The sequence below is a fragment of the Pristis pectinata genome, chromosome 4, assembly GCF_009764475.1.
Source record: "Pristis pectinata isolate sPriPec2 chromosome 4, sPriPec2.1.pri, whole genome shotgun sequence".
In the NCBI taxonomy this organism is placed as follows: domain Eukaryota; kingdom Metazoa; phylum Chordata; class Chondrichthyes; order Rhinopristiformes; family Pristidae; genus Pristis; species Pristis pectinata.
This window is the reverse complement of record NC_067408.1, coordinates 35,025,002-35,040,227: the sequence shown is the minus strand read 5'-3', so window position 1 is coordinate 35,040,227 and position 15,226 is coordinate 35,025,002.

The following is a 15,226-nucleotide window of genomic DNA, read 5'->3' as shown; positions in this document are numbered from 1 at the left end:
GTGAGTCGTTACACTACTTTATATTGTATCTGCCATGCATATGCCCACCTTCTCAATCTGTCCAAATTACACTGAAACCTCCCTGCATCCTCCTTACAGCTCACACACTCACCCATCTTTGTGTCATCTGCAAACCTAGAGATATTTCATTTAAGTCAAAAAGAAGTTAAAGAAGAAATAATAACTTCTGCACCTACTATATATTCAATGTGTTTTTTTAACTGTACAGCTGCTTCATATTAAGTCCCTGCTTTATGACTTGTATGCTACATCTGGATATAATCAGACAATATACCTTTGTCAGATTGCCAATATAGATGGGGTGCAAACTAAATAAACCTAATGCTAATTTTATATGTAGAGCCCATGTATTGTGTGGTGTTTTTTCAAAACCATTGTGAAAATTCATGTTGCATTGAATATTAATTGCTTTTTATGCCAGTTCTACTATTTTTTTTGGCTGAATTCAGCTGCATAACCCAGCACACTCAAGTGGAAACTCTTTGTTCATGTCTACTGCATGTTTTTTTATGCATTAAATTGATCTTTATTTGAAAAACCACATTAGATTTGCTTAACACATCTCTTTAGTGGCTAGCTTTATTTGAGTGAGCTGCATGTTCTGAATATTCACTAATAACTCCTTGAATTATTCATTTCAGGAGTGGGCACAACTGGCATTAGACTAACTATGTACATAAACCCATTGGTCTATATTTATCAATTCCTTTGGTTTATTATTGTTTCCATACCTGAACAGAGGTGCAAGACACAATTTGCATATGTAAGAGGGATTACATTTTATTCACGGAACCACTGCTGTCTCCTATTATAAATAATTCCAAAAAATATATTTACATGAGACTGTCTTACAGCAACCTAAAATGAACAGCAGAAAAGAGTATTATGGAGTTGAAGTCCTTGTGGTTGTGAAACATCTTTACATTCAAATGTGCCTCTCTCTATTCCATGTCACTGTAGTCAAAGGCACTCTGCTTCATTGAGAAGCCCACAACTGTGGCATATCTGATGGTTCTTTCTGCCTATTATTCTTGGCCAAGAGGGAACAAAATTACTTCCATTCTCCTGAATTGGAGCATCTGCCATTTCCTCATTAGAACAATGTCCTGCAAATTGTGAAATGTTGCAGCTGTGATCCAGAAAGGGCCAATAGAAATACAATTTGATTACCACCAGGATTTTAATGGCCACTACTACTTGCAGTTCTCGTCCTGCTCTCCAGCTGTAGTTTTAGCTGTAGCATGTAACATGTCTCTGTCAGGATCATATGACTGAAGTGGAATCCTGAAGCAATGTTTCCCACTGAGATACACACAGGAAAATTGCTTTGTGAACATCCTTAATGGATAGAGACTTTTGCTAAGAGCCCTTCCCCTGGGAGGTTGCTCTGGTCAGCATGTCTCCTCTTCATTTGTCCCAGCATGCTGCACACCTGGGAATAGTCACCCAAACACTCATGGCTCAGAGCAACAGGATTCAACAGAAGCATGAAGTCAACCTTCCTCACAACCCTTCCTTCTGCAGCACTAATTGTGAAAACTTCAAAAGCTATCATGTTCTGGACTGCCAGTGGTTTACAAAAACCAACACTCTATCGATCAATCAACAACAAACCACAAGTAATTAATAATCCTTTTAAACAATTCAGGGTGCGTGAGGCATTGATGGTGCACTTTTTGTTTTTGGGCCCTGGATTGTACCAAAGACATTGATTACCTGAGTTGCTGATTTATAAACAATGGTATCAAATCGTTATTCCTTATCTGTATCTGTATACTTTTGATATGTGCAAGCATCACATACACAACTGCCTTCACAATATGGCAGAGTGACTGGTGCTACCTATATGCACCAGCACAACAGTCATCACCCTGAAGCCATTTCTGTGCATGTGACACTTAAATGACACACACAATGGAGATGATTTTTTTTTATCCCTTCTCTAACATCTGTATAATAAATCATCTATATAATAAATAGCCTCCTGTTTATTTGATCTGGGTACACTTTAGGCTGCACTATCTTGCTGTTTGACAAAAATTGGTGTGAATAGGTTTTGTAGTGTGAGGAGATTATTTTGTGTTTTATTAAAAGCTTGAATTTCCAGAAGCTGTATTCATTTAATTCTGCGAATGGACAATACAATCTTTCACGTCCCATCTACTACTCATGGGTGCTTCAGTTATATGAAATAATTAACATGCACAAGTTGTAGATAGTTTTGTATAAATTCTTTTCTTATTCAAACATGTATTGAAACGTTAAAAAGAGATAACAGGGACACGTGTGGTGAAAATGATTAAATTGCTATGAAGCTATTTGGCATAATGGAAAAATAATGACAGACTAGATATAAAGGTTTGTCATTTAACAGCAAAGAGTCTTTCTTTAGATAGTGAAATGATAGGATTGTGCCCAACCATACTATTGTTCATTCAATTGGAGATATTAGACGATACTAATCTTGTGAAATAATTCAAGACATCAAAAAGCAATGGAATAATTTAAATTGTTTTATACTTGGATTTTCCCCTGTAATGAAAATTGTTATAGTAGCTTGTCTGATCAGGCTGAGGCATGGCTCTTAATCATATGTTATTGAGGAGGATGTCTTTCAATCAATCTCAATGTTTTACTGAGGATTATAAATAGAAAATACTAGAAATGGATATGGAGGCTTAGGAATTTGTCTGCCCAACGATGGAAAAATTAGTGTCGCACAGACAATAGTCATGTCAGCATGGAATTAAGTAATTATGTACATGCTTCTGGGAGAATTAATGCCATGTCCTTTTGGTACAAGATTTTTGTGTGTTCCATTTCTGTATTCCATTTTTCTGGCATCCATTTCATCCAAAACAACCGTAGGGCAAAGTTCAATATTTATCTCCAGCAAGATTTCAACCACGTTATCTCAAATAATGATTAGCAATATCTCTCAGAGAGGGAAAAAAAGTACAGCTTTTACTAATGCTGAAGGGACCAAAGCAGAATTACTTAAAGAGTTGGACTCATCTCTCCTGTAATCATTAGCAGCGTGCTGCAAATCTGTCTGTAAAACAAACCTCAAGTAGACTGACCTATATGGGACCCCGGTCACCACACTCCCAGATGGATCAGTAAGTTCACCTCAAAATTTTGTGACTAGAAATGCCAGAAGAAATCTTGCAAGTAGGGAAGCCGTTCAATGTTCATCAGATGAGAAATTAGTAGATAGGAGAAACACATTTGACAAAAAGGATAGCACCATCATTTTCTTCGTCACTATCATTTCCTTCGTTGTCATAATTTTCTCCGTCAACTTTCGCAGGGAGCCTCCTCTCATCAACACTTCTTCCAGGAGCTACGTCCATGTGAAATACCCTTCCACATAGTTGTCCTCACTCACACAAGCTCACACAGATCAAAGCCAATGTTAAGTTCATCCTCACCCTAAAAAACCTAGCAGCAGGAACCTTCCGGACTTTGTGTCACTTTATTGCTAACTGTTGTATTACAGAGGTCAAAAAATGTTCAAAAGCTACAGCGGGGAATCTTTGGCTTTTACAGAAACCTCTGTGGCAATCTTTTGCCAGAAATACTTTTGGACAATAAGGCTGTTCCTGGGCACATTGTTCTTCAGAAGGTGCATGTTTCTCTGAACTGCCTGGAGGACTTTGCACCTTACGTCCTATCAATGGAGTGTGCAGTCTTCCCTGTCAGCACTGAATAGCAGCTGGAAGAATGCTGTTTATATTGTGGTGTGACATTTAAGCGCTACTTCCTAGGGTCAGAGATGTGAGGAATCATACTTGTAGTCCAAGAAATTTATCTTGTAAAAGCCCACTGTTTCTGTAACAGAGTGGTATTACACAAGGGAGACTGATGGTGCTCTTTTTTAGAATGGGCACTAGTAACTTCTTGATCTTTTTCAAAACGGCATAGGAAAGTTGCTTACTGTGCTTTAACAAAGGAAGTTCCTTGCAAGTGAAATTCTAGGCCTGGGTCTATTAATATCTGAAAGAGAAAGTTTGGATGTCAAATTTGTATCCTCACCTGAAATATTAACCTGCCTTCTCCCTTTTCCTTGGAGCTGTTGTTGCCTACTTTGACTTGCCAGGATCCTGGAGGAATGGAAAATCCTGTGAGAGAGGATGCCCTTGTTCTGCCTCTGTTAACCCTGCATGTGGGCTGGGGTTGAGTTTGAGGTTATAAAAATTTTTACACTTTAACTGAGCCAAATTGGGTTTGCAGTTATCCCCTTTATTTGTTTTGTATTTGTTCATGTTATTATTCCTCTAACCCTTCTAATCTTCATTAAAGTTTTGGAAATTCTCATTCACCAGGAATAGGTGCAGAATATAGTAGTGGCTTGAACTCTTGCTACAGAAATTCAGATCTATTGACTTCATTAGGGCTGAGTTTCAGAAGTGGACTGCATAAGACAAGTCATAATTAGACTGCTTATTCAACACAATCAATCAAGGATTATTTCTCACTGAGAAGATCTTTTGAAGAATTTTTGCAATTTGAGGGTTCCTGATTCCGGCCCTCTAATTTGGGCAGAATACGCCAAAGCATTGTTTGTTCAGTAAATGCAATGAAACTGAGATCCTTGATGAATTCAGTCTGCTGATTGGATCATTTGTTTCTCCAGGCAACATGCCTGCTACAGTTGGTTTTCCTGGGTGTCCTCCCATCTAAGCAGTGATGAACTTGAGTTTGCATTGCTAGGTGCTCACAGGGAGCAGAGCATGAACACTGATCTGTCACTCCCAATGAAACATTGTGAAACATTGGTGGTGGGGGGGGAGGTGGTGACATTCAATCTTCATTGTAATCTGAAGTATACTTAATGAAAATGAATTTCAGAAGATGATTATTTTTATATCTTAGACTTAATGGGATCTGGGAGTCACTGGCAAGGCCAGAATTTATTGCCCATCTCTAATTGCTCTTGAGACAGTGATGGTGAGCCACCTTCTTGAACTCCTGCAGGCCGTCTTGTGAAGGTACCTCAGCAATGCTGTTGGGTACTGAGTTCCAAGATTAAGACCAGTGACAATGAAGGAATGGCAGTACATTTTCAAGTCAGGTGTGCAAATTGAAGGGGAATTTATGGGTGGTGGCTTTATTTGCCACAGCTTAACTCGGTGCTGACCTGCTCTTGTAGTCATATGATTATTGTCTGGTTGAGTTTATGGTAGTGGTGATTCCAAGGATATTGGTGGTGGGAAAGTTAGTGATGGCAATTACATTGAATATCAAGGGTAGGTGGGTAGGTGGTTAGTCTCTTTCTTGTTGAAGATGGTCATTACCTGATACTTCAGTGGGACGAGTATTACTTGCTATTCATCAATCTATGCCTGAATGTTGTCTAGGATTTACTCCATGCAAGTGTAAACTGTTTCATTTACTGAGGAGTTGTGAGTGGAATTGAACATTGAGCAATAATATCCCTGGGCTGGGTTAATAGTTCTCCAACTATCTTCCTTTGTGGAGGTATTACTCTAATGATTGGAGTGTTTGCTCCTTGATGCCCCTTAACTGCAATTTTCCCTGGAGTCCTTGATGCTGCATTTTGTCAAATGCTGCCTTGATATCAATGGCAGTCACTCTCACCACTTATTGAGAATTCAGCTCTTTGATTCATGTTTGAAGAAAAGCTGTGATGAGGTCTAAAGCTGAGTGGTCATGATGAAACCCAAACTGTGCTATGGTGAGCAGGAACATGGTGTGTATTGCTATTTGATAGCACTGATAATGACTCCCTCCTTCAAGTGGCTGATGACAGAGAGTAGAATGTTTTGGTGGTAGTTAGCTGGATTGGATTTGTCCTGCTATTTGTGAACAGGATGTCCTTGAGTGATTTTATACATTGTCGGGTGGATACCAGTGTTGTATCTACATTGGGACAGCTTGGTTAGATGTGCGGCCAGTTTTAGAGCACCAGTCTTCAGTACTACAGCTGGAGTGTTGGCTTGCCTGGAAGCCTTTGTGATATTGAGTGTGCTCAGCCACTTCTTGATATCACGTGGAGTGAATCAAATTGGATGGAAATTGGCAACCAGCTTCTGTGTTGGCAGGAGCTCAGGAAGAAGCTGAAGTGGATCATCTATTTAGCACTTCTGCTCCACCTAACAATTCCTGAAGATGAGAATATTCTTGGAACCTTGTCCTCCATTAAACATTGAATTGCCAGCCATCATTCACCACCAGGTGTGGCTTTGAGCTGATCCAATAGATGTGGGATTGCTTAGCTTTGTCAATGCATACCATGTTTGCTCATATTCCTGCACTGAAGATTCACTAGATTGGTACCACATTTTTCCACACCTGGTGTTGCACACACCAAGCTCATTCAACCCTCGCTTGATTATAACTATAGAGTGAAGGATAGGTCAGGCCATGGGGTTACAAATCGTGACAGTGTGCATTTCTGCTGCTGCTGATTGTCTACAAAACCTCATGTTTGAGCTGCTGGATCCATTCTCAGTCTATCCCATTTGGCATGGTTGTAATCACACAATGCAATGGAAGGTGGCCTCCACATGGACTGTGTGGTGGTCACTTCTATCAATGCTGTCACGGGTGCAAATATCTGTAGTGGATGGATTGGTGAAATTGAGATCATAAGCTTATCATCATTATGTTGGTTTGTTCACTACCTGCTACAGACCGACGTGGCCGCTGTGTTTTTCAGGACTCAGCAAGTAGTGCTGCAATGTGTGCAAAAATGGCTGATTCCAATGTTTGCTTAAACCAAAGATTTTACTTAATGTATGTGGATTGCAAGGCTAATATAATAATGGAAGGAAAGTTTGTTTTTAATTTGTTGATGTGACTTTACTTCTTTGTTATTGATAATTAGGTTGGCCAGACTTTATGCTATTATGAAAAAAAAAATTGCTTCATACTCTCTCCTCTTGTTTGGCAGATTGCATTACCATTCTTAGAGGAAAGTGTCAAGGAATGCCAAAATGAAAATCGTCAAGTAACGGGATGGCAGCTGTGTCAGCCATCAAACAAGGAAATGGGTTCAGAGTTACTTGATTGCTGGCCAAGCATTCATGTTCCACAGCCTTTGATTTTGCCTTTCAGCTATTGCCTTGACATGTCTCAGCCTTTGGCAAAGTTAACAATAATTACAATGATATTACAGTCCTTTGAAAGTCAGATAATATTTACTCCATTCATTGTCTTTTACATTTTAAGTATGAATTGTGGCAGACCTTCATCTGAGATTGTGTGTGTTGTTGACCTTTCTTACAAAGCTACCAAGACCTCACAAACTGGATTTTCCTCCCTAAATCCTTTGCCTCTCTAACTCCATCCCCATTTTAGACTCTGCTTAAGAAATCACCTAATAACATCTGTATTGCTTTTGGGTTTCACATCCACCATTTGTTCACTATGAAGTAATTTGGGATATGATTTCCAACTGAACACTGCTGTGTAATTGCAGCTTGTTATTGGTTATAATGGAGGTCATGTTCTGCTTTGTGAAACATTCACTGTTGTGATCTGATTTACTTGGTGACAGATGAGGGGTAACAAATAAAGGCCTCCTTAATGACCTCTGAATAAATTTACTTGGACCTTTCCTATCAGAAAATCTGAATCCCTCTTTCTTCAGCTGGCACATGCTGGTGGCTAGCTATTGCTATCAAACAAACAGCAGAGGACGGATGGTTAAATTGGGAGAGTGGTCCCATCGACTCATCAAACGACAGCCTGATTTGGTTGTCCAAGAATCATACCTTACAGACGATGTTCCTTCATCACATGTCCAGACTCAGAAGAGAGGAGGTGCAGCCATTTGGCAGATTCAACAAAATGTGGAAAAACATGAAGTTATCCACTTGGTGCACAAAACAGAGAAGTGAATTATCCTTTCAAAGATGGGATTTGAGATAATGTTAATGGTTAAAAGCATCCAGGTGCCCTTGTACCCAAGTCACGAAAGCCAACATCGACAGCAAGCAATTAGCAAGGCAAATTGTATATTGGCCTTCATCATAAGAGGATTTGTGTAAAGATGTCTTACAGTAATTATATAGGATATTGGAAGACCATACATGGAGTATTATGTACAGTTTTGGTCTCCTTAATTAAAAGTAAATATTTGTCATAGAGGAAATGCTAGACTAGTTCCAGGGATGGCAAGTATGCTGTTTGAGGAGAGATTGGGCAGGCTAGGTCTGTATTGCCCAGAGTTAAGAAGAATGAGAGGACATTTCATTGGAACTTATACATTTCTTACAGGGTTTGACAGACAGGATGCAGCAAAGATGTTTCCCTTGGCTGAGGAGTTGAGAATGAGGAACGATGTGTCGCAGTCTCAGAACATGGATAGGCCATTTGGGACCAAGATGAGGACAAATTACACAGTGTGTGGCATACCTTTTGAATTCTCTGTCGAAGAGATCTGTGGAGGCTCAGTCAATTAATTCATTCAAAATAGAGATTGGTAGATTTCTGGAAATTCAGGGAATCAAAGGACATGGGAATTGTGCAGGAAACCAGTGTTGAAGTAAAAGATTAGGCAGCGTCTTGAATGGTGGAACAGACTCCAAGGGCCAAATGGCCTATTCCTGCTCCTATTTCTTATGTTAGTATTAAACCATCTCAGTATTAAACCATCTAGCTTCTCCTGTTCCACACTTCCATGCTTTCCATACCTTGTATCTCCTGTTTCTCCATCTTGTGCATGTTACAATGCTGCTGCCTTTTTGTTAGCATCAACCAAGTATAACATGAAGGTTGGTAATAATAAAAAAAACATAATATCCACAGGTGCTGAAAATCTGAGATAAAAGCAGAAAATGCTGGAAACACTCAGTCCTTCAAGCAGACTGATCTGCTGAGAGTTTCAAGCATTTTCTGTTCTTAGCTCAAACTACAAAGTTTACCAGCTGTGACTCTGCCTCTGCCTTCCCAGCACAACCATGTCGGATGGAATTTTAAAGAAGATCAAGGCCCACACATGAAAACTTTCCTTTCATTACTTGAAGGAAGCAAAGGTGGTCATTTGATTTGGGGCAAATATGCAAAATGCCCAACATCAGCCTGGCTGTCCATTAAACAGGGCAGGTGTTTAACAGATAGCTGAGTTGGTACTGTTGCCTTGAATTTAATCCCCAGTTGGCAGTGCTAAACATGCGATATGATTGCATCAGCATGTAGTACTGAAATGGAATGAATTCCAAAAGCAAAGTGAGTGGAATGAATTTTAGGGGCAGAGTACAATGTGCTGACACAACAAAATAGTTTGTCTAAAGTTACTGACCTGTGATTAATTTCTAGGCACACACATCACCTAAGGTGAGAATTACACTTAAAGTCTTTCTGGTTTGTCCATGCAGCCATTCCATCTTCACTGAACCAATGTCCTATTGTATGTCTCTGGTGGTGCTTAAAAACAATCTTTGTCATTATAATGAGGGCAGTCAGGTACTTTGGAGACAACTTCTGCTTTGTGAAAATTACCCCAGTCAGCATCCACCCAGCAAAAATATACCCATTTGGGCCCTAAAATAACCATTCATCTTTAAATTAACAACACAAAAACAGCTGAAGCTGCAAATCAACTTGCCTTATCAACTATTTCTTTTTATTCATTCATGGGAGTTTTGCATCACTGCAATCCAACATTTATTGCCAAAAGATGGTGATGAAACACTGAATCACTTTCTTGAGGCTGCTGCAAGTGTTACTCCTGCAGTGTTACTAAGTAGAATGTATTGAACATCAGTAGTAAAACTTCATATGTCACTTGTCACTGATAGCTGTCCCAAGTAGTATTGGTCTGAATCGTTCAACCTGTCAATTACGAATTATCTTTGTTTTCTGTAAGAAACTGGCCAGATCAGTCGTGGAGTGACTTGCCAATCACTAAGTCAGGCACCTATCAACTGTTCACTCACCCGTAAGGCTTGTGACTTATCACATCGCTGAGAGCTAGAAGCTCCTGGCTTTTTCATTGACCGGTGGCACCCACCATTCAGTAACCTACCCTTGCTGAGACTTTTTGGTGCAATTACGCTACCAAGCAGTAAGAGACTTCTAGCTTGGTGAGACCCCTGGCCATTCCCAGAGTCCTTGGCTTAGTCTGGAACTTATGGTGAGGGGACTGTTGGTTCTGTGGATGTTAACTTTGCAAGCATTGTATGTCCATATGATTGTTTTGTCTAAAAAAGCTCAACACAAGGCAAAGGCATTTCGTGTAAACAACGGAATGAAGACAATATGTCCGTAATATTTTAAATAATATTTCAAATTTTTCAAATTCTTTTTCCTTTCCAGATGATTAACATGGGAATAATGTTTCTTACTGCATCCTTTTTTGGTGAGGGGTGGTATGAGGGATTTCCATGTCAGTCATCTGTGACGCAAAGGAAGCAATGCTATCAGCTCACCTGAGGGCCAATCACATGACCTTCTCCACATGGAGGTGATCTATGTGCAACATGGAATCCATGCCAAACTCAGCCATAAGTGGCACACTTCGGGTTACAACTGCAAGATGACTGCTGAGTGGATGTTTGGTGGAACAAATTGTTTTCTGTAAATTTGTCCAGGTACAGATATAACCACTCCCTGATTTGACAGTCATTCTGTTACAGTTGTGGTGTGGGTTTTGTCTTTATAAATCCACATCCACCAGTACTCTGCTAGATATGTTCATGTATCAGTAGTGGGAGGAGCCATATCTTTTCATTGTAGTAAGCTATTGTGTTGTGACTGGAGTGCTCTCCCATGTCTTCCAACATGACCAGATCTCACCTGGTTTTGGTGTCTCACATAGCGATGCACCAATTGGCAGTTTACTCAGACCCACATCCTAATGGACATTAATATCACGCTCATACAAATAGATTCTGGAGAAGAAGAATCTTGTTGTACGAGCAAAATGTTAATGTCTATCTCTGCATTCTAACCAAGGTCATCTGAGATATCCCTTAGGATTCACCAATAAATACCGCACAGGGGCTTGTGGGCTTGTGAAGACTGTAAAGTTCTGGTCATAAAAATACTTTATCACTCCATAATAATAGTGATGTTTTCTTAGTCCAGTTGTACTGTCATTGCTCTATTCTGCAAAGCAACCTTGGTACAAAACCAATTTACAGGTGACCACATGTTACGATGGGTTCAAGGGAGTTGCATTCCTAGAAAACGGTCTGTATCACCCAAATAATATTCCTAGATAAGCAAACAAATCCTGATCTGTACAAGAGATCGAGGTATGACCTTCGAACAGCTATCAGGGATGCCAAGAGATAATACCAACTCAAAATAGAGTCCCTGACCAGCCGCTAGTTATGGCAGGGCTTACATGCCATAACGGGCTACAAGACGAAGTCGGACTGCATAGCTAACAACAGCGCATCCCTTCCTGATGAACTTAATGCATTCTATGCACGTTTTGAACAAAAGGGAAGTGGATTGTCACCATCCACCCTGACACCCACCAACACAGCTGAACCTGTGATCACAGTGGAGGACGTAAGATCAGTCTTCCGGAGAGTGAACACGAGGAAAGCACCTGGCCCAGATGATGTCCCGGGCTGCGTGCCTCAGATCTTGTGCTGATCAGCTGGCAGAAGTATTTGCGGACATATTCAACCTCTCCCTGCTTCAATCTCAGGTTCCCTCCTGTTTTAAGAAGACCACTATCATCCCAGTACCAAAGAAAAGCAAGGTAACATGCCTCAATGACCACCGACCAGAGGCTCTGACATCCACCATCATGGAGTGCTTTGAGAGGTTGGTCATGGCACGCATCAACTCCAGCCTACCAGACAACCTGGACCCATTGCAATTCGCCTATTGACGAAACAGGTCTACAGCGGATGCCATCTCCCTGGCCCTACACTCAGCTCTGGAGCATCTGGACAGTAAAGACTCATACGTTAGACTATGGTTTATTGACTACAGCTCTGCCTTCAATACAAAAATTCCAAGCAAGCTTGGCACCAGACTCCAAGACCTAGGACTCAACACCTCCCTCTGTAACTGGATCCTTGACTTTCTAACAAACAGACCGCAATCAGTGAGGATAGGCAGCAATACCTCTGGCACAATTATTCTCAACACTGGTGCCCCACAAGGCTGCGTCCTCAGCCCTCTACTCTACTCCCTATACATTCACACCAGATTCTCCTCTAACTCCATCTACAAGTTTGCAGATGATACCACAGTTGTAGGCCGTATCTCAAACAACGATGAGTCGAAGTACAGGAAGGAGATAGAGAGCTTAGTGGAATGGTGTCATGACAACAACCTTTCCCTCAATGTCAACAAAACTAAAGAGCTGGTCATTGACTTCAGGAAAGGGGGTGGTGTACGTGCACTTGTCTACATCAATGGTGCTGAGGTCGAGAGCGTTGAGAGCTTCAAGTTCCTGGGAGTGAACATCACCAACAGCCTGTCCTGGTCAAATCACGTAGATGCCACGGCCAAGAAAGCTCACCAGCGCCTCTACTTCCTCAGGAGGCTAAAGAAATTTGGTTTGTCCCCTTTGACTCTCACCAACTTTTACCGATGCACCATAGAAAGCATCCTGTCTGGATGTATCACGGCTTGGTATAGCAACTGCCCTGCCCCAGACAGCAAGAAGCTGCAGAGAGTTGTGGACACAGCCCAGTGCATCACGGACACCAGCCTCCCCTCCTTGGACTCCGTCTTTACCTCTTGCTGTCTTGGTGTAGCAGCCAGCATAATCAAAGACCCCACCCACCTGGGACATTCTCTCTTCTCTCTTCTTCCATCGGGTAGGAGATACAGGAGCCTGAGGGTACGTACCACCAGACTTGACAGCTTCTACCCCACTGTGATAAGACTACTGAATGGTTCCCTTATACGATAAGATGGACTCTGACCTCACGATCTACCTTGTTGTGACCTTGCACCTTATTGCACTGTACTTTCTCTATAGCTGTGACACTTTACTCTGTACTGTTATTGTTTTTACCTGTGCTACATCAATGCACTCTGTACTAACTCAATGTAACTGCACTGTGTAATGAATTGACCTGTACGATTGGTTTGTAAGACAAGCTTTTCGCTGTACCTCGGTACAAGTGACAATAATAAACCAATACCAGTACCAAAATCATTGATCAGTAAGGAGTATTTGTCTATTTATACTTCACAGTTATTCACACAGACCTTAAAATGCAATCTGTCTTCACTACAGGAAGAACTGGAGCAGCAGAATCAGAAAACTCAGTGGATTCAATGGTACCTTCTTCCTGTGGGCTCTTCAGCTTTTCCGTAATCTTTCCTTTACATTGTAAGGTTCAGCTTGTGCTTTGAAGAACTGACATATAGTATTCTCCTTCAGGTGAATCTTGGCTTGTATACCTTGAATCATATCATTCAATAGGAAACACCCCAGGTTACATGTCAAGTATGGCTGATGCAGATAACCTTTTCATGTTCTTGATTTTGCTGGAATTTAGCTAATTCTGGAACATTGGCATGGAATTAGAAGAGGAAGCTTTGCTTCATTCTCTTCACTTCTTACCCTAACTTCATACATAGCTATCATATAATTTTTTTTCAAGCATGAGTAAAAAGAACATTAGATTACTCTTTGAGCTTCACAGTGTCATCAGGCCAATGTCCTTTAAATCCATCTCAATTTCCATTGCTGCCCTCTTTCCATTGTGTTTACTGAAGTACAAAATGATCAATAGATGATTTAGAGTGAACACTCTATACATTCATCTGGTCACCACCTTTATCACCTAATTCTAATGTACAATGATTTTTACTCATTTTTTTCTCAATAGTCGCTGTATTGTTTGCTTGAATTTGCCATGGTTTTGTTTTGCTATAAAGCAAACTATTGTCTCATGATACCACAATTATGGAAATGGAAATTTATGCCAGCACTCATCAGCTCCACGCTGTTTCTCCACAGGTGGTTCTTACATTTTTCAAAAGATACCATAGATCTGGGCCCCAAGTTATTAAGTGCCTGAGCTTTCACTGTGAAGTTGTAAGCCCGATCCTTTCCTGACCGCTGTTTCCATTGTCCAGGCAATTTCAAATGCCTGTTTAAAATTCACTTTCTTCTCAGTGGGCAATCTCCTTTGAGTATGCACATTTTGGATTGCACATCCTCTAGTCTTATACCATACTCTCAGTGTTCAACAATCAATCTTAAATCTGCAACAAATTCTGTCACAGTTTAATCAGGATGCTAATTTCATCTTGTACCATTGAACTGTAGGACATGGAGTGTGACACTCATTTGTTCAATTCGTTTAACTAACCCTCCAATGGCAGTACATCTTTAATTTTGGTTGGAATCAGCAAGGATTATTTTTTCATCAACTCTTATGCGTCAACACCTTCAGCTGAAAGCAAAACAGACTACATTTTTTTCCCTCTACAATGTCATTTCTCAGCAGTAATGTTTTTCATCCTGTATACATATTCACAACATGATTAAACTATTGAATCTAAAGGACCAGCTGTGGTTATCTTAACTCGATTACACAATGATACAACTGATGAAATCACAACACAATCTCAATAAACCATTCTGCTCCATAGCTCCAAAACAAAAGAGCCCCACCCCAACATATCATGAAAGGCAAGCATTACTTAACGCTTGAAAATATCCCGGTTAGTCTTTGTTTATCCTCACCTCCACTTATCAAACATCGAGTACAATCAGCACCCATGATTCAGCAGTTAGAACATGTGGAGTTCTGCATTGGAAGCCATCCTTATTTTTACAACTCATCTCCTAAGCCATTGGCAATAAGAGGATCACAATACTTTGTGCATGCGATCCATAGTACCCTGAGGTTTATCACATGGATTCAACTTTGATTTAGTTGCCAAGGGCTATGATATCAATTCTTCTCCTCCACAGAAATTATCAAGATTTAATTGTCAATTTAATTTACACTGTGTTGGTCGTTCTCCATTTGACAAACAATTATAATAGAAACTTCTGCTCCTTCAAGTTCCATAAATATAATTCTGCACTTACTTTAGCAGGCCTCTTTAGTTCTAGCATTTATAGAATTGATTGATCAAGTTACTCATCAACTCTGACCACAAACACCAATCAGAATTTTATTTACTTTGGAGGATTCCAGTTACCATATTAACATGTGCCTGCCATCTGAAAGAGGCAGGTGATTTAGGTACCCAATGGATGACCAGTTGCCTACAGATATTAACAGCTATCTAGTCCGCTTTG